The 22,963-nt window shown below is 53.2% G+C and overlaps 1 protein-coding gene and 1 non-coding gene across 2 annotated transcripts in view; both read left to right on the top strand.

Moving 5' to 3' along the window:
• USP43 (ubiquitin specific peptidase 43) overlaps nucleotides 1-22,963 on the top strand; it is a 186,078-nt gene that overhangs the window by 34,045 nt on the left and 129,070 nt on the right. The window lies entirely within an intron of this gene.
• On the top strand, nucleotides 20,031-20,135 carry LOC140898422 (U6 spliceosomal RNA). The gene has a single exon (XR_012154982.1). It is a non-coding gene; the product is annotated as a U6 spliceosomal RNA (small nuclear RNA).

Below are 22,963 nucleotides of genomic sequence, written 5' to 3'. Positions count from 1 at the left end.
CCGCACTCACCAGACTGTCCTCTTCCCTGGGCATGGTCCCTGGGGATGGGCTGACTGCGGGAGTTTTGCAGTGACGCTGGGGAGCATATACTGGGGACAGAGGCTGCTAAATTCTGAGAGTAGGGACCCCTGGACGCAGCAAGTCCTTCCCCAGCCTGCAGTGCCGACATGACCCATTTCCCTCTGTGGCCGGAACCAACCCAGCTCTGCCCGTGGCAGGGGCAGGAACAGAAGCCAGGAGTCCTGACTCCTAGGTCGTTGCTCTGGTGCCCTGGCTATGGGATCACACTTCCTGCCCAGCCTGCACCCCCTGGGAGGGACTGGGTCTGCTTTTGCACAAAGCTGGTCAGCCCTGTTCAGACTGCGCTTGGTGGTCTCTGCTCCCCACTGCCCAGCTCTGCCTGGCCCTGCAGACTGTAACTCCTCCAGGCAGAGCGTGGCGTTGAGGAGTGGCTGTCGCACCTCCAGGTGTGGGTAGCATAGCAGCACAGCCAAGCAGCTGTAGCATCCGTCGCTAGGAGCTGCATCTCCCGGTCCCTTTGGTCTCCAGTCATCTGCAGTCACAGCAAGCCCCCAGCACTGGCCACACTCCGTTTCCAGCCATAGGAACACAAGGCCTGGCACAGCCTGCTCGGGGTGGTCGGAGCATGCCCACTTATGGCTCTGGAAGACAGCCGGGAATTCGCGTTAGATGGGCCGTGCTGCTGTTCTCACAGAGATGGGAGCATCCTGTTAGACCCTCCAGCCCCCTCCCTGGGACAGTGCACAGCCATTCAGTACTGCACATTTACTGGGGCATTGCCCGATCTAGTTTTAAATGTGCCAGCACATCCCTAGGGATGCTCTGCACAGAGCTGGGGGTCAGAAAGGGTCCCAGCTGTGCAGCCTGACCTGTCCCTTTCTCCCCCACCTAGTTCCAGCCCCCTCAGGGCGCGCTCTTTAACACCTCCCCCACTTTGGCCGTGCACACCCTGGGCTCCGGGGGAGCTGAAGGCGCTCAGCATCTCTCAGGATTGGGCCGTAGATAAGTTGGAAATTTTTTGCTGAAACTGTTTTTGGTGGAAAACAGCAACGTGCCCAAACAGGGCGTTTTGCAGGAAAGGGGCGGTTTCCACAACGTTTTTGGCTCGGCAAAATGTGGGAAAGGAAAGTGTTCAAATTATTGTGACGTTCTGGAAATGAAAAGTTCTGGGTTTCCGGACCGGGTGAGAGGCGGGGGTGTGGTGTGTGTGTGTGGTGAGGGGTGATTCTCCTCTTTACACCACTCCAGGGGGCGCAATGGAGAGCACAAGCAGGGCCATGTCTTTAACTGCAGGGACAGGGAGGCAATCTCTGTCGTCGCTCTGTGCCCTCCTTCCCCGTCTGCACAATGTGGTAATAGCATTGCCCTGCCTCAGCGGGGCATTGTGAGGATTAATGCATTATGGCGTGTGAGGTCTTCTGATACCAGGCCACTGGGGGCTGGAGAGGTACCTACAACAGATAACTAGAGAGAGACACACCTGGCAAAACAGCAGGTCGGGACTGAAATGCATCAGCAGAACTGTGCGGGCTCTGTGCCAGGGGGCACTGCAGATCAGCCGTGGCACAGCAGTGCAGGCTGGTGGAGCACCCATCCGTACCATGCATGGCTCCAGTCGTTTCCATCTGCTCCAAATCCTTCGGCGAAGGAACGGGAAACCCCCTTGATCACACTGACCGCTTGGTTCATTTCCCGGGGATCTGCAGTGGAAGTGGAATACGACGGCAGGTCGAACGCCAAAGGGATCAGGTAAAGCGAGATGGAGACCTGGTTCTGCCTCCCGCTGCTGTCTCAAGTCTCTCATCTCGGCGTCAGTTGCATGAAACTTTAAGGCATCAAAGGCGACAGCTGTCCTGAGAGCTTGTGCAGCAGGTACAGCTGCAGCTGCCGGGGGAAGGGAGCAGCAGATGAAAATTGTGCAGTGTGTATCAGGGCTGGGAAGGTGACAGTGCCCTCGCCCTGGGAGGAGAGAGTTCCCTCTCCAGTCGTGCCCAGCACATCGCAGGAAACCTCCAACAATGAGCCCATCTGCCCATAGCCAAGCTCTCCCCACTGGCCCAGGTAGGTCTGTTTCCCACCTGCCAACCCATCAGCAAGATGTGCTGCGAGCAGAGAGATGGAGCTGCTGGGGGGTCATTATAGCATCCTCTGTGCTGGCAGCAGCATCCAGCGTGTGCAGCACATTGCAAATCCCTGCTCCACTGCAGTCAGTTCCCACGCCGGCTGGAGGATGGGCCCGGGCTTCATGGCCATCCAGAAGGCGGGGCAGATGGACCGAGACCAACCAAGTCTCCAGGGAGTCATCAACCTGCCTGCTTGTGTCCTGCTGAGCCGGAGCAGATTGTCAGTGCTGGCTTCTTAGGGGTTTTTTGTATGAGGGCCTGCTCCTTCCCCTGCTGTTAAGTAGCTGCTGGGTTCTTCCCCAGAGGTGCCTGCACTTCAGGTGTATTTAATTTTCCTCCGTCCTTTGGGATTGTTCAAGAAGGAAGATAAAATTATGGAAATCAGAGAGTTGGCAGCCCCAGCCCCTACCTCAAGACAAACAGAGGTTGCAACCAGCAGCCAGTCTTGGGGATCCATTAACTTCCTCACAGAAATGAGCTGAAACCAGAGTCTCTGCCCTGAAATGTCAGGGCTGGGACGAGTGGCTCACACTGAAATCCCAGGACCTAAAACCCACTTCCCCTACAACTTTGGTCCCGGTTTGGATTCAGAAGGATCAGGGGCCTATATGAAATACTTTCAAGTCCATTAGTAACTAAGGAGAATGTTAGACAACATCTACAAGGGATAAACCTTTTGAAAGCAGCAGGCCCAGCACCCAAGAGTCCTAAAAGAGTTGGCTGAGGAGATCTCTGACTCGGTGATGTTAATTTCTATAAATCTTTGAATACCAGGGAAATTGCAGAAGACTGGAAGAGTGCTAATGTTTAGCCAATATTCAAAAAGGGCAAGTAGGACGACCCAGGTAACCATAGGCTGGTTAGCCTGACATCAGTAATTGGCAAAATAATGGAAGTGCTGGTAAGGGGATTCAGTGGATAAAGAATGAATGGCTAGGAAGACAATGACTGCAGTCAACATGGTCTTATGGAAAACAGATCTCAACAGACAAACCTGATTTCACTCTTTGAGGAGATTGCAAGTTTGGTTGATAAAGGTAACTGGGTAGATGTAAAATACTTAGACGTTAGTAAGGCATTTGACTTAGTACTGCACAGTATTCTGATTTTAAAAATAGCCCTCTACATTATCAATACAGCACATGTTAAATGGGTTAAGAACTGGCTAACTGATAGATCGCAAAAAGTGTAGTTCTTACTGGGGACTCCTCATTCAATGGGGATGTTTCAACTGGGATTCTGCAGGGATCAGCAGAAGACCCAACATTACTAAAGATTTTAATCAATGACCTGGAAGTAAGTATAAAATCACTCCGGATACAATCTGTGGCTGAGTAAATGATGAGGACAGGGCCATCATACAGAGCGATCTGGGTCACTTGGTAAGCAGGGCCTGCTCAAACAAACGGCATTTTAATACAGACAAATACAAAGCACTACATCTAGGAGCAAGGAATGGAGGCAAAAGCCTGCAGAATGGGGACTGGATCCTGGAACGCAAGGACTCTGAAAAAGATTGAGGGGTCACAGTGGACAGACAGCTCAACATGACCTCCCAGTGCAGTGTTCTGGCACAAAGGGTTAATGCGATCTTTGGAGGTGTAAACGGGCGTGGTGAGTAAGAGCAGCAGGGTGATTTTACCCCTGTGTATGGCATTGGTGAGACTGATGATGGAGCCTGCGGCCAGCTCTGGTGTCCACGTCTTAAAACGGATGTTGAAAAATTGGAGAGGGTGCAGAAAAGAGCCACAAAACTGATGTGAGCATAGGATAAAATGCCATGTAGTGAGAGACTTAAGGAATTTAATCTTTTTGTCTTATCAAGTGTGTGGGGCAGGACCAGAGGACCTCTTGAGAGCCCTTCCCACCCTACATTTCTGTGATGATCGAGAGGTGACTTGATTAGCATCATGGGGAGGGACCACCAGGTACGGAGGGGCTCTTTAGCCGAGCAGAGAAAGGCAGAACGAGAACCAAAGGCTGGAGACTGAAGCCAGACATGTTCCGATTCAAAAATCTTGTGCAATTGTTTAAAAGCGGAAGGATTAACCATTGGAACCAAGTGCCAAGGGAAGTGGTGGATGCTCAATCTCTTGATGACTTCCTGTTAAGAGTGGGTGCCTTCCAGGAAGAGATGCGTTAGTCAAACCCAGCTCACTGGGCTCAATACAGGGGTAACTGGTTGAAATCTAATGGGCTGGAGATCAGAATTCAGACCCCTTCGCCTTATCTTCGATGACTCTGTGGGGATGTGTCTGGAACCTCGTGAGAACAGCAACTCCCAGGAGATTTCCAGTGCTTGGCATCTTGCTGATCTCAATGAGATTTCTGCCGTTGGGGGATCAAAATCTGGTGGGAACAGCTCACAGGATGTTGGCTTTGTCTAATCCAGAGACTGGCTGTCCTCGCGCATCCCAGCCTGACCCTCACCTGGATCGAGATCCTCACGCTGCTTCCCGGGCCCAGCAGAGAGGCAAATTCTAGCCAGGAAGATCAGTCAGAATCCAGCCCAGAGGCGCCTCATGAAATCAGGACACTCTCCAGCTTGGTTTATGTCCCCGAGTCCTTCTGCACTGATCCCTCTTTCCACGTGTCATTCTCCGTGGGGAGCCCATTCATCCTATTGGACTTCCCTGCCCCATGCTTGACATGCTTGACTCACATTCTGTCCCTGTTTACAGCTTTCAACCTAAAAATGCTCTCTCTTTAGGACATGGTTAGCTCTTTAATGTCCCTAGCCAATGCCCGTTAGTGCCCAGGGGGTTGCACCAGGGATGAGTTTGGCCCTGGCTGTATCTCAGTACACCCGTTGCTCGTCACCCAGCGGTCTCTTCAACCATAGGACTCTTCCTGGACACCAGGGGACGGCACCCATCTCAGGTACAGGTGCCAACCGGGGATGGCGTTCCCAGTGGGCAGCTATGCTGCTCGTGCACCAGTTGGCTGTGGGGTAGGGGACACCACTGGCTAGTTAGTTGCTCAGGGCTACGTGGCCTTTTTCCTATTTAGCCACATGTCAAGTGAGGCCGTATCAGTGTCTGTGGCTGTTGCTAGCCAATTGACAGCTCCAGGGCCTGCATTGGAATGAGAAGCTGCCAGGAACTCCAAGCAAACTTTAGCCCGGCATCTGTGGCATGAGCCGTCCTGGGTGTCACTCGTGCGCTGTGCCCTAGATGCTCTGCCTGGTGCTGCCGGCGGCGAGACATCTGGGCCGTTATTGTCATGTCTTAGCGCTGAGCCCAGGGGAAAGAAATGCACCCTTCATGTTAAAACAGCTCCGGCATGTTTCTCTGCAAGAGAGCAGCTCTCCCTGTGCAGGGAGCAGCAGCACGAGACAGGGATGCTGCTAGCAGCATCCAGCTGAGCTGGCCTGCCCAGAGCTGCACTTTAAAACCCATTCCCCGCCCCCAGGCTGCTTACATTTTTAATGGAGCTGAGGTGCTCTGTGTGTGCTTATGCAAGTGTATCTGTCTGGGTGAATCCTGAGCTCTCCCTCTTCCTTTGCCTCTCTCCCCTGACAGCTGTCTCTCAAAATCAGACAGTTACTGCAAAGACAACTCACAATAATACTGGGTGAGTTACTGTTGCTGGGAATTTTGTCCAGAGGAGTGGTTGAAAAGCAGATGTTGTTGCAACTATAAAATCATGATGGGCATGGAGAAAATAAATAAATTATTCCTTCTCATACCACAAGAACTAGGGGTCACCCAATGCAATTAATAGGCAACAGGTTTAAAACAAGCAAAAAGGAAATATGTCTTCACACAACGCACAGTCAACCTGTGGAACTGCCAGAGGATGTTGTGAAGGCCAAGACTATAACAGGGTTCAAAAAAGAACTAGATAAGTTCCTGGAAGATAGGTCCATCAATGGCTATTATCCAGGATGGGCAGGGATGGTGTCCTTTGCCTCTGTTTGCCAGAAGCTGGGAATGTGAGACAGGGGATGGATCACTTGGGGATTACCTGTTCTGTCCATTGGCCACTGTCGGAAGACAGGATACTGGGCTACATGGGCCTTTGGTCTGACCCAGTATGGCTGTTCTTATTTTTTTATGTTAAGTATTTACACTTTATTTCTGACCTCTCCATCCAAGAATCTTTCACTGTTTCCAGTAACCTGAGACACTGTTTCTCCTGTGACGTCACTGGATGGAGACCAGGATGACATTAGCAGGACGTTGCTCCTAATCTGAAGGTTGGAGTTTGGGATGGGTTGCATCTCACATGGGAACATGGGAAACCTACAGACCCATGTGCCCATCTAGTCCAGTATCTGGCCTCTGTCATCAGCCAGCAACAGATACTTCAGAGAAAGATGCAAGAACCCCCACAGTAAGCAGTTATGGAATAACCTGCTCACAAGCACAATTCCCTGCTGACCCCAATAGTCAGAGAATGATTAAAGCCCTGAAGCAGGAGGGCTTAGATCCCTTCCAAATAGCTCAATTTATTTTAGTATTGCCTATTGTCATGCTGGATACTCTTGTTATCATTGTCTAATTCCTTTCTCGGTCTTGCCTGAGCAACATCTGGCAGTGACTTCTGCCGGTCAATTGTCAGTTGTGTGAAAAAGCATTTTCTTGAATCTGTTTTAAGTTCACCGCCTTTCAATTTCACTGACTCTCCCTCGTCCCTTGTTCTTGGATTCTGACGCAGGCTGATGTCTAGGCTTGGCAGAATTTGATTTATTTTTATTATTATTTCAACTGATAATATCAATGTTTATTTTTAAGCATTTTTTTCTATTTGTATTCATTTAAATTTTCGCAATTGTGGGAATAATGGTGGGGGGGGGTCAGATAATTATTTAATGATAGTAAATGTAGAGACTCAAAATAAAGCTTTGTAAATGATTAAAACACAAATTGGCAACCTCACATGTCCACATATACAGAGTAAATATCCTGAAATCAACAAATCGTACCTGTTTTTACTGTTCATTCACTGTCCTTTTGTAACAAGCCTAATTCAAAAGTCTAAATCATTGAACTTTGACTCTAATACGTTCACACAGGATTTTGCTTACATTGTCTGTCTGTAAATTTTGATGATTACCCTGGAAATGCTTTTTTGCCAGTTTGTGTGTGTCCTGTGAAATCGATGTTGTTTACTGACATTTACCAATACAAACTGAATCCTTCCAAACCTAGTGATACCCTCCCCGAGCCTCTAGCCTTTCTAATCTTCTGTGGCTGAAGTGCCCTTGGTTTGTTACAGGTGTGCTTGGAGATGACTGATCATTTCCACTATCCAGTTTGTTTCACCTTTTTATCTGGCTTTTTGTCCTTGCATAGTGATTCCTGTGTTGGTTCCTTTACACAGCTGTTGAAAGTGCTCTTGCCCAATATTACAGCTCAGAACTCCTAAATCATGTTACTTTTTCATTGGTTTAAATTCCTTCTAAACATGCCATTAGGAGCTGTAGCAGTTGCCTCCCTAGTTTGGAGTAGATTTCCCTCCTGCACATATAATGTGTCTATATTAGACACCCCATATCATAGTATCTGAGCCCCTCACAGTCATAAGGTATTTATCCTCCCCCTCCTGTGAGGCAGGGCAGGGCTGTTATCCTCTTTGTACAGATTGGGACCTGAGGCACAGAGGGACTAAGTGATTTGCCCAAGGTCACACAGGAAGTCTGTGGCAGAGCATAGAATTGAAGCCAGGTCTCTATTCCCAGGGCAGTGGTCTAACCACTGGACTGTCCTTCCTTTCTGATAATTTCTCTCTAAGCAGTGCTGCTCCGGTGGGTGTGGGCAGGGGGTTAGGAGGTCTGGGATTGCTATTCTCTGGGTTAGGAAACACGCTCATTATCTTATTTCTATTGTGGTCTTAATACAATCTTTCTTAAACCATCTCTGCTTGGCTTTCTTTTCCCTTTTTTATTGGGTTCTCTTTAGTTCCACGGATGTCCTACTTAAAGAGTCCTTGGCAGCTGTGTTAAAAATGCTATTTAACTTTCCAAGCACTCGATTTATGCCACCAGATGTACGGCAGTGATTTTTTATTCAAGAAAGCATTGCTCATATTTCTATCCATTGGCTTTTCAGGATTCTGTTTTATTTTTCCTTCTGTCCCCTGGGTCCCTATAAATCTGACAGGAGGTTTATGGAGATTTGGGGAAGTATCATTTTTCACTACCCCTTGGTTTGATTTATTCATGCATGGAACAATTTGCTTGTGACCTGACAGCTGCGATTGAGATTTTACTATTAGTGCATCAATGAATCTGCTAAGGAAAAGCGGCTACTGCTTGCAATCAGATGTGTCTCTGCCTATAGAGTTACCTCTTACTCTCTGTCGGGCTGCAGAGGCTCCGGTTGTTACACACAGTCACGCCTCTCTTGCTATTTGTTCTAGCACATTATCGTGATTCGTGCTCTGTTTTAATACCCGGGCACAGGAAAGGGACCGTTATCAAGCCTGCTCTGTTGTTTCTATGGGACTTGCCATTATCTACGATTCAACAAAGTGCCGTAAGCCCATTTCATTGGGTCTCCTCACATGCTTAACTTTAAACCCATGCCAACTCAGCCTGGCATCTGAGAGTCAAGCTGGGTATAGTGTTTAGGAATCGGGGAGTATCCAGTGGTGCTCACTGGATTGTGCGTTTAGAAGCCTGTAGGAGCAGCGGTGTGGCTATGTAATGAGGTCTGGTGTGTTGTGCAGAGTTAGTAAACCCCATTATTCTGTCTCTGCTGTGCCCAGGTGGTTCCTTCATATTACCTTTGCATAAAAAGCAAATGACACAACATAGGGCTCCTTCCTCAACCTGCGTCACTGACTGTAAGAAATTCAGCCACCTTGCTCAGGTGTCTCTGAGTGCTTCAGTTTGTCTGCCCAGGTGTACCTGATCTGAATGCGGGGCTGGAGTTTCAAAGGCGCTCAGCTCCCATTTAAGCAGTGTAGTAAAGTGGTCATCAAGGGGTTAAATGGGCTACTCACAGTAGTATGGGTTGGAGCCATGCTCCACCCTCCCTCACTCCCTGTTTAGGCAGTGGGAATTTTCAGTTCTCTCCCCTTTATGATGCAGTTAATAAAGCAGCGAGTTCCTAGCCTGCAGTCCGGTGAGCAAACAGGTTTGTTGTTGCACCTTTTACAAAAAGCAGGTTCTTCTCAGGTGTGCTCAGCCATTTCTAGTCTGGCCTGGTTTTCATTACACTTCACTTTGTTTCTCTCAGTTGCTCCCAGGGGTGCCGTTCTAATGATGGGTGCCCTTGGTTTGAGCAGCTGTTGGCATTTTAGGCCTTAAGTCATTTAACCCTGCTCAGAGCAGGTTGACAGGATGTATTGGTTCAACGGCTACCAGCAGTGTTGCCAGTCCTTGCGATTTTCTCATGAGTCTCATGACAGCTGGTATGTTTCTTAAAGTCCCAGCTCCTGGAGTCATGGGGTCGTTGGAGTATATTTCTCAGCTTGCATTAGAAAAGAGAGAGAGAGTTTCTAGCAGAAATAATTGTGGAGAAAAGCGTGAAAATCTGGAAGGGGAGTGAAAAGAGCTCAAAATATATATTTTATTTTTAAAAAACCTTGTGATTTTTAAGCAAATGAGGGGATTGTTGTGGCCTCATAGATGATTTGGGAACAGCTGGGGTTGGCGATGCTGTGCCAGTGGCCTCCAGGGCTTTGTATACGCTGGAGCTCCAGCCACTGTGTCTAGCACCATCAGCGCGGCACCGGTGGTAGCCACGGTGGGCAATCTGCAGGGAGAAGGCTAGCGCGGAGGAGGCCTTTGTAGGCATTGCTGCTGACACACAAGATGGGACAGACTCTGGCTCCCTCTCCCTTGGCCAGGCCGGCTCTGTAGGGCTAGACATGTCCTTGCCACTGAAGTGGGCAGAGATCTCACTCTGATATTCCCTTGGGTGGGGGGGACGGTATTTTTTACACCCTCACTCTTTGCAGATAAGCAGCCCTTTAGGGATGTTCCGCAGTGCTTTTAAGAAGGTCCTTTCAGAGTAGGTGACCGATTCATTCTTGAGGAAACAAGGGGCATGCATGGAGCGCAGCAGAGAGGGCCACGCGCCTTCTCCCCTCCTCTCCCCCCGTGTATCCTTTCCTACTAGAAAGGGGCATAAATCTGATCTCGCTGCCTTGCACTTTGCCTGAATGATTGCACACGCATACACGTGTGAATATATGCACATGCACACACGGGCACATGTGCACACACATGGAAGAAATAGCTCCCGGCGGCTCCCCGGGGAGTAAGCCGGCAGGGTGGGGGAATAGCTTGGATTATGTAATAGGACCACATCTCGTCTTGTTCTATTTTGAGCACGATCCTGTAGCTATCGTGTTTTGTTCTCTCAAGAGATTCCAGACACGGAGAGCCCTCGGCTCGTGCTGAGCCCTCCCTTTGTCCAACAGCAGGAGATAAGGCTGCTGAATACAGTGATGAGCCTTTGCGTTTCCAGCTTCAATTAGTGTACATGGTTCCCTGGGGTGAAGCAGGGTCTAGATGCATACTGCGGAGAGTTTTCTGCGTTCATGGGAGTGTGCCACATGGTGCCACATCTAGATCCAAATCCTGAGAAGGGCTCAGCTCCTGTAGCTTCATGAAGGCAGCGCCTCTCAGGGTTTAGCACTGCCTGTGGCTTCCCAGGCGTCTCTGGGGGTTGGGTGGTAGGCGGCTGGCTGAATGGCTCTCCCTGCTGGGAATGCTTGGCTGGCCCCGTCCAACAGCCCTCGCTTGTGGGGAGGTCCCACTGGTGACTTGAGGATGGAGAGGATTCTCCCACACTCTGCTCAGCCGCATCTTGACATCTGCCTTTTCAAGGCTGGTTGTGCTGGGGAACTAGTTCGCCCCCCGGCCACGGCCTGTTGCTTGGCCACTCTCCTCCCCACCTGGCTGATTCCTCTCCTGGCTCGTTAATGTCAGTTTCATAAGGCCGGAAAGGACCATTAGCTCGTCTGGGCTGGCTTCCTGCTGGGCTCGGGCCCTAACATTCCTCCCTGACACCCCTCCGCTGAGCCCGGTGAATTCAGTTAAACCAGAGCATCGTGATCCTCAGGAGACTAAACTGGTGTGTGCTGCAGCAGAGACCTCGGGGTGTTGATGCCTGAGGGTTCTGCAATGGCAGGGAGCAAATCAGGTCGGACGTGCCCTGGTGATCCTGGCAGGTGCGGGAGCGTCCCAAGCTGCAGATAAAGGCAGAAAAATCTGGTGTGTGAATAAGGCTCACCATCCAGCTGGCTCTTCCTCCAGTGATCTGTCCCACCCCCAGGAGGAAGCTGGGTTGGTCCCCAGACAGGCAGGCCTCAAGTATCCTGGCCTTGGAGGATCTGCAGAAGTCAGGGATGGCCACCCCAAGGGCCTGTGTCTCTGCACTGGGTTCTGACCCTTGCAGCCTCCTCTAGCTCCCTGGCAGCTGGCTCATGGAGCGGAGCTGCCAGGAAAGTCAGCCCAGTCTCCCCTCCCCCCCAGTTCCCCTCTAGGGCTGGAGAATTCACCTGTTGGGGAGGAAGTGGGCTGGTGAATGCTGATGAGACTTCTAAAGACCTAGCGGTTTGAGGAGGGGAGAGAATTAGTACCGCAACCCCACGGAGTCCCCACAGTGGGAGGCCAGGTGGGGGCGATGGTGCTGCCCTTGCCCAGAGCAATCAGGTCTAGTCCCTGTTGCCCACCAAGGCAGACCAGTATCCTGCCTGCCCATTACCAACAGAGAGGAGACGCCTGACAGTTTCTCTGCCTCTGGCTCTGTGTGGAGCCGGGTTCTGGTGGGAGTCACACCCCTGTGAATCAGGAGCAACTCTGTTCCAGCCAGTGCAGTGATGCTCCATTTACACTGATGGCACTTGGCCCTTAAACCAGCTGAGGAGCAGGATTCTCCCCACTAGGAATTTCTCCCCAGGGCCTGTGAGGGGCCTGCCACTTTCTCCCGGGGCTTGGATTGCTTCTGTGTGCTGACTGCTACAGGAATGAGGAGAGGAAGCAAGTGCGTAGGTGTGTCGCGGAAGGGATGGGCTAGAGACTAAAGGCCAGGGTGGGGCTGCAGGTGATCCGGGCACTGTGCCCAGTTTTGCCAGTGTGACTTTGAACCTTTCAGTATCAGCTGGCGAGCATGGTGAGGGCTTTGCATAGCAGAGGCTAAAGAAGGGCAAGGTGTTCGCAGGCTCAGGTGCAGCTGGAAGATACGAGCCCTCTTATCTCCCTCGGGGCTGTAGCTCCAGCCTCCTTCTCCTAGCGCAGATTCCTGGGCTTTCCTAGCATGCTGTTCCACCTCCCCGGACTCTCTCTTGGCTCGTCTCCTTTCCAGCTCCTCTGCTGACTGCATTTGCTCAGAGCCGGGCAGCGGTTGATGACTTTCCCCTGAGAGCGTCTCACAGCCTTGCATCTCTCCCTTGTTTCAAACTTTTCCACTTGCAGAGCTTTGGAAGCCTGGCTCGTGGGTCACTTCATGCTGCACTGCTGTTGGAGGGCCGTGCCAACCACCTGCCCTGTTTGCTGGAGAGCTTTATCTCTGTCTCACTGCCGTGAGCCAGGGCTGTCCCACAACAGCAGCTGTTTAATGTCTGCAGAGCGCTCGAACGAGCCGAGTGCCTCTCTTCTGGGTATTTTTAAACAAGCTGCGCGGAGTTTGGTGCCCGTGTCGAGATGCCCTAGGCTTGTTTGGAATCTGCTGCTATTCTTTGGGGCGTTGGCTGCATTCAGGGTCTCTGGGGTGCTTTGATGTTTGCAAAGCTGGAATTACTGCTGCTCCTTCGTGCTCTGTGCTCTTGGGCAAGTTGGGCCTGAGCACAAGAAATGCGGCCTCCCCTGCCATTGGCTACTGGTGGGACCCTGCCTCCCTGCTCATTCCTGATCCCTGTGTAAATTGCTCACCAGGCAAGCGCATGTGTAGTGTTAGCTTCATTCAGCCCAGTAATGGTATGTCCACCCTGCACACCAAGCCAGGCTCGGACTCAGGTTTGAGCTCAAGCCCTCCATCCATACACACACACATCAGTCTGACTCACATCACTGAGCACTGAGGACCCCGGAGCTAGAACCCTGCTAGGGGTGTGGGTCAGAGCCCAAGTCCTGCTGGGACTCAGGTCCAGGCCCTGTCATTCAGGCCAGTGGGTGGAAGGCTCCAGATGCTGTTCCCCCCCCTTTCCCGCCCCGAGCTTGCTAGTGCCCCTGTGCGGACAGCTCTGACCCAGCAGGGGAGATCACTGGTGAGGACGAGCAGGGCAGGGCCTCATGGTGAGATCACTAGGTGTTGGGAAGATGTTGGGCTGCTGAATCATTTTGTCACACGTCCTCCTGCCGAACAGGGCCAGGCAGGGAGTGAGGGGGGCATGCCAACGCTGAGGCTGGAGAGAGCATGCCAGGTCAGTAGCATACACGCACCAGCTCTCGGGTCTGCACAAGGAGCAGGGCTGTGCTTCTGGGAAGCTGTTGGGGATCCCAGCTGCCCGGTGAGAGATTTTTTCTCTGGGCATGGCCAGTTACACCATTAACCCATGCAAGTGCCTTTCCAAGAGGAGTTGCAAAGCCCCATGGCCTGAGACGCTTACAGCTGGACGGAACAATGGGGCCTGTGCTGCTCTGAGCCATCCAGCCCAGTTGCCTACTGGGGTGTTTCCACCTGTCACGTCTGTGATTCAATTCCCACTCCCCCGAGCAGTGGAGCGCCTCCCCTGTGGTGGGGAGCAGGAAGTGGGCTGCCCGCAGGGTGTTGACTCCTTACTTCCAACAGCTAAACTGCATTCAGAGATGCTGGAGATGCACAAAGCGGCGATCTGGTGACACTTCTCCACGGTAGCACTTGCAGTGGGTGCCCGAGGGAGGGTCTGTGATGGTCCGTGTGGGGGAGGTGATTGGGGCAATGGCCGGTGGGGCGGGAAGGTGTCTCTAGGACAGACTCCCTGGTAACATGTGCGTTGCACCCTGCCAGAATGCCTGCGTAAGGAGCCTGACCAGGCGCTGCTGGGGGGTCGTCCCAGTGCCACCCTTGCCGGGGCTTTCCCAGTGTGGTCCAGGGAGCTGTGCCCACCAGCTGAGGTGCTTTCCCCAGTGAACCCCGACCACCTTCTTTCACACATGCCCCCACCGGCCTCCTGCGGCATGCGTGAAAGACGCCTGTCCCTTTCCCACACAGACCGGGCCTCCCACCAGTGACAGGTGCCCACCCCAGGAACCTGCTCCCTGCGGTGTGCGGAAGGAGCTGCTCAGAGCTGTCTCTCTCTCCCTCACACACACAATTAAGCCAACCTGATCAGCCTTGGGGGCCTCGACTGAGTCTTTTGGACTCTATATGGAGGTGCCAATGGTACATAAGTGGGTTGCTTTCCAGAGGGTTGAGCAGGTAGTGTGCACTGAAGTTAGGGCTCCCCCCCCGCGATGCACTACATTGCTGAGTGGTTGAAGAGAAAATTAATTGGCACTTATCTCATGTTGCGAGCTCCCGGCTGGTGAAAGCGCAGCGCGAGCTATGAACTCCCAGTCTGGGGCTGCAGCCCAGGAGAGCTGTGCTCCCTGAATTGCCGGTGGAGACAGGACTGGAGGGAAAGCTCTGAAGCTTCTTTAAAGCAAGAACGCTGGGAAGGGAGGACGAGGTGGGAGGAGTGGAGGGGACCGGAGGTTAATACCGTAGGGGCTCAGTGCCCTCCTGCACTGTGCCAGCATCCTGCCAACTCCCCCAAGCAGGCCTAGGTCAGTGCTGCAGTGGTGGTCATGACTCTTCCCTCTGAGTTGGTCCAGGACCACCTGTGCCAAACCCTGCCTGACCAGCAAGGTGCGTGGCCGTGGTGACCTGGGCCCAGAGAGTGTGGGTGCTTTGGGTGTCTGCATGCTGCTGCAGCTGTAACGCTGCCCTGGCTGGGGGAAAGCTGAGACCTGCAGCTGGGTCAGATGCATCCTTGAAAGACCTCATCATTCATCCCCTTTAAGTACCCAGCTCGTTCGAGACAGCGGAGCAGCGAGGCAGATGGCAGAAGTCATTAGTCCTCTGCTTCTATCTTCCTTGGCCAGATTGTGCTGTCCTCTGGTCCCTTGGCACCCCCTCACCGCCAGGAGAGCTCTCTGCGTAAGCTCCAGTAATGGAAATCTGGTGGCGGGGGGCGAGGGGGAATGTGTCTTGGAACTTTGCTGTATATTTCAGCGGCATCTTTAATCATGTGAGGGGAGCCAGGAAACTCGGCCTGGTTTCTTCGTGTATAAGTAATCCTGCGGCGAGAGGGCAAAGGAAATGGAGAGATGTCGCAGCACGTGGGGATGAAACTGCCATGCCGGGCGAAGCGGGGTCAGAGGCTGTGGGACGAAGGGCTGCTGGCCCTTGGGGCTGGTGTTCGGAGGATCGGAATGTGGACAGTCGTTTGATTGCACAGGCAGAGTTTAGTACAAATAAATTGCTAAAGGCCACTTCAGTGAGGCAGCGTTGCTCAAGTTGGCAGAGCACAAGGCGAGGACTCAGGATCCCTGTGTTTTTTTCCCAGCTCTGCCACTGACCTGTTATGTGACCTTTGGCAAGTCTCTTTCCATGTGCACCTCATACCTTTGGTCTGTCTGGTCAGCTCTTCGGGGCAGGGCTGTCTGTCACACTGCGTCTGTGCAGCCCCCAGCACCATGAGACTCCCTAGCCCAGTGGGGCCTCTCTGGAGGTGGGGGGTTGAAGCTCCCTATGACTGAGGGGCAGAGCGATAGGAGGGGAGCTGTTGGGGCTCTGGGGGAAGGAGGGGCAGTCAGCTTTAGGCTGGAAAAAGACTTCCTGACAGTTCATACTGCCGTTCCAATGTCACTTCCTCTGTGGTTGGTGCCCTGTGCTTTCCCCACCGCCCCCGCCAGCGGTTGGTGCCCTGTGCAGCTCCCTGCCCTGTCCTCTCCCCGCCCCCGGTGGCTGATGCACGGTCTCCTCCCCCTCCCCAAGGCTGGGTGTCTGCACCTGGACCTGCAGTGGCTCAAAGGTAGGATCAGGCTGGGCCAGTGAGTCCGACCTGCACCCTGGCACCTGGCCCGATCTCATGGGCCGCGTTGGCTGCTCCAGCTCCTCCTTCGGGTCCTGCTCTCACCTCTGCGAGATATTGTGGGGGACAGAAACATAGATCTGCCCCCCAGTATTTCCATGGTGAGGGAGCTAGCACCCCTCAGTTCCACCACCCCTGCCTCTAGGTGCTACAGTAGCACAAATAGCAACTGAAGGTGTTAGACCCGAACCCTTGGCTGGCTGTGAGAGGGTCACCCTTCCGTGATCTGCCCTGAATTGCCTCTCCACGTCTCGGTTGCTGCAGCGGTGTAACGCTAATGCTCTGACCTTTCCTCTGAGGCGCTCCAAGCTCCTAATGTGGACTCGCTAACACTCCTCTCAGTACCCGGGGGGGCGGTGAGGGATGTGGAGGGGTCTCGTCATCCACTGCCCCAATGCAGCTGCCCCTGGGGTGGAGCCCAGCTGCTGTTTAACGGCTTCACACCAGGACCAGTCAGGACCGGAAATGAAGAATGCTGCATCCATTTTTGCAGAATGTAGTTGGCCAGGTTGGGATTTCCCCAGAGCCCGGGAGTTCATCGCCTCACTCTTACACAGAGGGGGATCTTCTGTGATCACAAGGGGCCACATCTCATCCCAAACCCCTTCCAGCAGCACAGTGCCCCTGCCGCACACATTCGCCGGGAGGTCAGCACTGATTCTCGGGGCCGTGCCCTCTGGGGTTCCATACTCGAACTGAGCCAGCATGGCGTGGCAAGAGCTAATGGGACCTCAGCACAGGGTGGGATGTGCAGACCAGAGAAACCTGCCCTGCTGACTGTGATGCCCTGCCCTACTGAATGATGAAACGGGGCTCGGAGGGGCTGTGACGGGAGAGGATGGAGCTCCCGGGCGGGGAGCTGTTGCTGACTCTCATCTGCTGTGGATCAGTGCAGGAGGGTGGAGATAGTGGGTTCAATTTACTGGGTCAGAACTCCCTTGAAGTCCATGCAGGTGGCCAGGTAGAATCACCCTAAGCCTGGGCCCTGAGTCTCCCACCTGGCAGCGTGGGAAAAGCCTGCTCCTCTCCCCTACCAGGCCTGCTCCATCTTCCTACTTCTCCGTGGGATGGCTGATGTTTTACAGACTGGGGGGGATGGACTCCCAGCAGGTCCTGGGCATGGCGCATGGAGCTCCTGTCACCGCAGCCTGACTGGAACATTGGCAGTGGTGGTGTAGTTGTGTTGGACCCAGGTGATTAGAGAGACAAGGTGGGTGAGGTAATCGCTTTTATTGGAGCAAATCCTGCTGGGGAGACACACTTCGGAGCCACGCAGAGCTGCCCTTGAACCCTCTCAGGCAGAGCTGTGTGTGGCTCAAAAGCGTCTCTCTCCCCAGCAGGAGCTGGTTCAATAAAAGGTATTTATTACCTCGCCCGCCTTCTGTGGAATGTGTCAGCCGGGCCCTGGCCGTTTTGCAGCTCGCCAGCTCCAGCCAGGGCAGGTCTTCAGAGGGAGCCTTTGCCTCTGAGGATCCCCCCACATGACCCCGGTGCTGTGTGTTAGGGGAACAGCCCAGAGACCCCAGAGAGGCTGGGCCATACCCTGGAAGCAAAGGAGGAAGGGTGGCCTTGTGGTAGAGACTCAGGATGGGCAGTCAGGCGACCTGGGCTCCATTCCTGTCTTCGCCGTAGATTTGCTGTGCTCCCTCGTGCCTCTCCCAGTACCCCTGAGGTTTGTGGGGCTGGGACGGAGTTGGAGAAGCCCTGATGTGTCTGGGGTCCCTGCCCAGTGGATTCCTGAACAGGCTGGCCCTGTTGGGCTGGTCAGTAGCCCTAACGATTACTGGTTGATACCTTACCTGCCACTGACCCGGCCCCAGTTTCTGACTCTGTGGGCCAGCAGGGCTGGATAGGTGTACGGAGGGGAGGAGAGCGTGCTGTATAATGCACTGCAGCAAGACCCCACTGGCTGACGAAGGAGGGGGTGGATGGGCTCTTACGGACCCAGTCTCTGCTCCACTCCAGGGCTCAGGCTTATGGCCCTCATAAGGCAGGTCCAGCTACAGACAGACAGAAAAACAACTCCAGGCTCAGCCTTGGGAAACTCCACAGGCCCCACACACAGCCGTACGATGGTGGGCAGCTCGCAGAAAGCTCGCATGGACCGCCTGCTGTGTGTGCAGCACGGCCATGGCTTGCCTGGCATGGGTAGTCCAGTCTTCCCAGTTATAGCAACCCGGAGAACCAGCTACTCCCCTTTGCAGGAGCCCCTTGTCCTCCTCCCACCCCCTGACGAAGTCTCTGCTTCCTTTGCAGGGTCCCCCCTTGCAAGGCCAAGCTGCCAGGCCCTCCCCCCACATGCCAAGGAGCCCTGGCTGCCAGCTCTTCAGGCCGCAGCCTGCTCTTTTCTATCTAATGAAGAGTTTAACCCCTTCCTGGGTCACCTCCCCCCCATTGTAGGCCCCCCTCCAGTGGCTGACTGGAGTGGATGAAATCCCTGCTTGACATCCCCTCAGGGAGCGCAGCGTTAGGAGAAGGAGCTGCGGCTTTAGCTCAGGGATGCATATGTGTGAGGTGCTCAGAAACAGGCCAGAGAGGAGAGGGGTCAGTATAAGCCCCTGGATGGACAGGCAGATAGAAATGGGCTGATGGCCCAAGGCTGGCCCCACGGCAGAAAGACCCGGCTCTCCTTCCAGCTCTGACAACGGCTTCCCCCTCCCGCCCCGTGTCTGAGCGGCTGCACGGGGAGCCGTGCCCAGAACACGGCCTGTCTGTCACTGCCCGCACCTGGGTGCTCGCGGGTCACCTTGGCTGCCCTTCCCAGCTGTCAGAGTGTGGCTTTGTACAACGATGTTCGCAGGCCTGGCTCTCCCGCTGGGGGAGACGTTAGCACCTCCTTAGGGTGCTGTTAACGAGAGCAGGTGCTCCAGTGGGTTGCTAGGCCAAAGTGACAGACTGGAGTCACTGCTGGGTATCAGGCATCCCTCCAGAGCCGCTGCGGCTGCTCTCTGACAGCCCCTCAGCCTTCCTGAGAGCAGCCAGCTCTGGCAGTGCCATGCTGTCTTCATCCGGAGAGGCCCTTTCCTCCCTCCTACACGCAGCCCAGGTCCAGGCGGCTCATCCGAAAATGTTCCTCAGTAGCAAATTTCTTGATGGGATGGCAACACATCAAGGGCTTGATCTGCTGTGTCGAGCTGCTGTTGACTGCAGTTAGACTGCAGGGGCTCAGCATCCCTACAGCAAGTCACTCGCCCCCTTTGTGCCTCAGTCTCCCCAACTGTAAAGTGGGGACAAGGATACCGACCTCCTTTGTAAAGCACTTTGAAGACTGTGGATGAAAGCGCTGTATCCGAGGTAGGTGCTTCTTCTTATTTTATTACTCTTATTAAGAATACCTATTGAATACCATAGCAAATACAATCTTTGTAGGTGCTGTAGGTGTGGACAGCAAGACAGTGGTGTGGATACGTGGGATGGATGGGTAGACAGAGGGGTGCATATAGAGATCCATAGAATGAATGAACAGAGCCCCATCTGAATACACACACCGACTTATTCCCTACAATAACCCCCCATGTAGACGTGCTCACCCTAAACATACCCCCTCCCCAGACAGACACCAGACATTCCCAGCCCACCCGCACTGACCTCCTCACACACAGAGAGAAATGCTCAGCTGTAACAAACACATGCCGGCGTCTTTGTGTTTGCCTGCAATGTGCCTAAATTGCTTCCCTCTGTGTAATTAACTGAAATTACTGATGCTGTCAGACAGTTATTACTAAGAGAATACACTGTAATCTGGGAAGCCTAATATAACTCCTTCCTGTGGTAACTGACTGCCTGCTTCCCCAACCCCAGCTCTCATGTGTTACCTGTTGTCCCATTCCCGCTCTGTTTTAAAGGTCCCTTTTTTCTGGGATGGGGAGGGGGGGAAACTGCAGGGCGTTCTCAGAAATGACCTCCATGCTTCTGATAGTGATATCTTAGCAGTGATATCCACAGACCTACCCTAAAATTGGAACAATACAGAGAAGATTAGCATGGCCCCTGTGCAAGGATGATACGCAAAGAGACAAGGGCAGAAACACAGGGACCGGCACCATCCAGCTGTCTGCCTGCAAGGAGAAGGACAAACAGACCCAGATGGACAGACATGGCCATTCTTAGGAGAAGAAAGATCAAACCATAGTACCACAGGTATCACCAGGCTGGATCAGAGCCAGGACACCAGATCCCACCTCCAACTGCTCCTGCTTCAGAGGAAGGTGTCAGGACCCCACAGATAGGGGATAACCTGCTCCTCACATAGGTCATGTTAGCAGCAAGGAAAGAGAGGGTGAGCGATCCCCACAAAGACCCAATGTGGAGCCTGTGTCCCCAGCTCCCTTTTGATTGTAATGGGGGCAAGGCGCATGGAGCCCTGGGAGATCATGTCCCGATGGAGTGAACATTCCCTGATGTGCCGTTTCCCCAGAGGGAGCCCCGCCCCGCCGAGCCATCAGGCTGCCAGCGTGGGGGATTCTAACAGACACTTCTCTTCCCGCCATCAGCTCCCGCCATCTGTTCCAGTCTCATCACTGAAGCAAAAAGCCTATCACTGGCACTGGCAGTCTGAGAAGTGACTGGGATGGTGGGGAAGGTCTGGATCTGGGCTGGCAGGTGTCTCCTCCACTTCTCCACAAGTCAGGAGGGTGGCACGGAAGGAGGGAGGGTGCTGTTTCCAAGCCAAAGTCACGCCAGGCTTCCTGGTCCTTAGTGTGGTAGCCATGGAAGTGAAGGGAGCTGGCTGAGCTCAGCCATCCCCATCCTTCACATCCCCTTCTCCAGGGGACTGTGGGCACCAGTGTGGAGCGGTGTGAATCCTGTTCCTGCTTGCTGTAGAGGAGCCTGGTTCGGTTACACAGGAATGGAATGGAGGGCAGCAGCTGCTTAGTACTGACCCTGCAGGGGTCGATCTTCCAGCTGGTGTCTCTGAGCATCCTGGGGCATGGGGCTGGGGCATTCTCTATCAGAGCATCCCACACTGGGTGGGGTGCCCTGGGGTGAGACTCAAGCCTACAAATTGACTCTGATTGTGAGCTCCGTTGTACAGAGTTCATGAATAACCTGTAATAACATGGAGCTGGAAAGTAGGTCAGGTTGTTTTCAATAATGAATGTTATGAACAGGTGCAGGAGAACCAGACAGAGATAAATTAGTCCAAACGAAAAAGGCCACACTGCTATGATTCAAGAACTATGCTGAAATCATGCTTAGGAAAGACAGAGGATGTGGGACCCGAAATTAATTAATTAAAATTTGCGTGTGGGATATTAGGGCTAATTGGTGGACAAAAGAACGAGGGGATGGGCTATACCACCCACTCCTTTTGTGGGTCCTTAAACAAAGAGACTTTTGGGGGGGAAATACAGGAAGACCAGACACAGGCTACTGGAGTGAGCTTCACCTTCGTGACTGCCAACCCCGCCGTCTCCTGGGCCCCAGGACCTTCATCATCCTTATACCGAGAGACGTCCTGACCAGACCGAGCTAGAGGGAGGGGCCCAAATGACATGGCTGCTCCTACCAGCTTCAGCTGACTCTCAGCCGCCACTTGGGATGAAAGAGGATCGGACTGTTACAACAGCAGCAGCTCCAACCCTTCTCAATGATCTTCTCCCCTTTCTCCCAGGACAGCGATTACAATCCTGCATCAGCACTGGCTCCGTGGGTGCTCCGGGACTAGAGCACCCATGGCAAAAAAAAGAACCCACACCCCGATCAGCTGTTCAGTGGTGGGCGGGAGGCCGAGGGAGTGGGCGGAGTGTGGGAGGGAAGAGGTGGAGCAAGGGTGGGGCACATTCGGAGGAAGAGGTGGAGCTAGGGTGGAAAGACGTGGGGCAGCAGGTGGGCCTTGAGGGAGGGAACAGGGCGGGGGCAGGGCCTCAGGGTGGAGTGGGGGTGGAGCACCCACCCGAAAAGAAGAAAGTCGGCATTTATGCCACCCTGGCTTCCATCTAAGAAACTGTCAAGCAAGGAGGGTTTCCTTCTGAAACTCTCACCAGCTGAGGGAGACGGAAGAAGGGGTGCCATTGAAATGCAAGCCTGACTTCATACTTGACATTCCAAAGGCTTTCACTGGTTTCTCTTCTTTTCTTTATCTTCAGTACAAGGTTCAAAGGATGGTTAATGGTGCGTTTGCATTGGTGCCAAGGAAGCTGAGGTCTCTATACCAAACCCGGCACGTCGTAGAGCACTGTTTAATGTTGGACAGTAACTGGGTTATGTTAACGCCATTAGCTCCTGTGTTCCATCTAAATTACTGCGGTAGGCTCCTGCTGGTGTTTCTAAGGTACCCTATTGCCAGCCGCGGGCAGGGCTCAGCCCTTTGTCAGTATCAGTCTCCCCCTGGGGTTTGGTAGCTAGCCGCTGGTCTGGGTAGCACTGCTGGTGGTCTTGTAGACGGAGCTGCTGGCTCTCTGTCCAGCAGGGCAGTGAGAGGTTTTTGGAAGGAACTCCAGTCTGCGGTCAATTTCTTTCAATTTCTTTTGCAGATAGAGAAAGGAGAGCTGGCGCTCAGTGGGGCTTAACTCAGCCAACTGACAGACCTTTTTCTTCTTCTTTACTTTTCTCCCAGAAGCTGACAGGGCAGGTACTGTCCCTAATTCCAGTGGCTTTGTCAATTGCACCCTTGTTGGGGTGATTTGGATCTTCCTCTGTTTTGTTGCAATAACCTTCACTAGGTGAGCGGTACTAGCTGCTGTTACGTTGATGCAGAGACTGTAAATACAGAAGCAGTCACCTTAGGACCTGCTCTAGGAATTTTGTACAGGACCAGTGACAGAGATTTATTTATCACATCTTCAGATGAAGTTGCAATCTGCTCTCCTTGCCTGGGTATTACAATTGGGAGGCACAATTAAGGACCTGATTGTTATTTCAC

This window comes from Lepidochelys kempii, chromosome 14 (assembly GCF_965140265.1).
Source record: "Lepidochelys kempii isolate rLepKem1 chromosome 14, rLepKem1.hap2, whole genome shotgun sequence".
Lineage (NCBI taxonomy): Eukaryota > Metazoa > Chordata > Testudines > Cheloniidae > Lepidochelys > Lepidochelys kempii.
Note: the sequence above shows the minus strand (reverse complement) of the source record. Positions and strands in the feature narration are given on the sequence as shown.